The following is a 1241-nucleotide window of genomic DNA, read 5'->3' as shown; positions in this document are numbered from 1 at the left end:
GCGTTACACTTTGGTGATAAAAACGTTATAAGAACGTGTTGTGTTTGCTGGGGCCTACATAAATTTTTGATCGGTTGTTGAATTTATAAATTGGTTCCAAATATTATTGTTATCTAGTTCTTCCAATTGATATCATGGGTGATGGTTGATTTCTCAGCTTGAATATCAAAAACAATATTAGGCCCATTACAAATAAGTCCTGTATGGAGATACAGTACTCCCACTGTATCAAGAAATTTGAGGTCACAAAGATTAGCATTTGCTGGACATTGCTACAGAAGTAAAAATAAAGTTAATTTAAGAGTTCTCTTTTGGGAACCATGGGAAAAGGAAGCAAGGACGGCCCGACTACATACAGGCCCGTAGCCAGGGGGTTCCGCCGCACCCCCTTTTTGACTGAACCCCCTTTGACAAGCAAACCCCTTGTGACTTAAGGAAATTTTACATTACTATTATTGTATAGTATTAGAGTATTTGTAAGATTGATTTCTAGCAGAAAAAAATTATTCTACTATATTGATTTCAAATTTACTTAATTTCAGTGTTTTACTGTGCGTTGTTAATAACTGTCTTGAAATCCTGTGTTGAAAACAAGTGATCATTATTACTTTGGAGGCCCTGGCTGCATATTAGAACTCTTACTCCCTTGCATTGGATAATTACAAAAATTTATTTCATTTTAAACTGCAAGAAGTATTTAAATATATGCCATATACGGGCTTCTGACCCCACCGTGGCCCTTCGGCGGGCCCCTCGACCCCACGCACTGAAACTCCCCCACCCCCCACTTGGCTGAAGCTGGCTACGGACCTGACATACATCAAACTATTCTAAACAAACAGCAGTATGCAGTACATTCAAACTTTATGGGAAAACAGAGATTTGTGGAGTCATAAAAAAGTTATAACTTTGTCATTAACCGACTGTGCCTATAAAGAGAGATAGAGACGAGGAAGAACACTTCCCCTCCCCCTTTCAGAATTAGAAAAAAAATAAAGTTCCCCTCCCCCTTTCAGACTTAGAAAAAAAATAAAGTAGCCCTACCCCTTTTTAAATGTTAAAAAATAACCAACATCAATTTTAAGTATGAGTCGATTTTCAACAACTTTAGTGATTTTTTTTTGCTTTGGACACTCATGGGCACTGAAAGAATAATCTTTGGGATGGGGATGCCGTGCGCTGCTTTACAAACATTTTTCCCATGAGAAAACTAAAAGTTTTCTCAACTGGTGATGTCATAC

The sequence above is a fragment of the Anneissia japonica genome, unplaced genomic scaffold, assembly GCF_011630105.1.
Source record: "Anneissia japonica isolate Jap-2015-1 unplaced genomic scaffold, ASM1163010v1 scaffold4536_len1192065_cov207, whole genome shotgun sequence".
In the NCBI taxonomy this organism is placed as follows: Eukaryota; Metazoa; Echinodermata; class Crinoidea; order Comatulida; family Comatulidae; genus Anneissia; species Anneissia japonica.
This window is presented reverse-complemented; position numbering follows the sequence as displayed.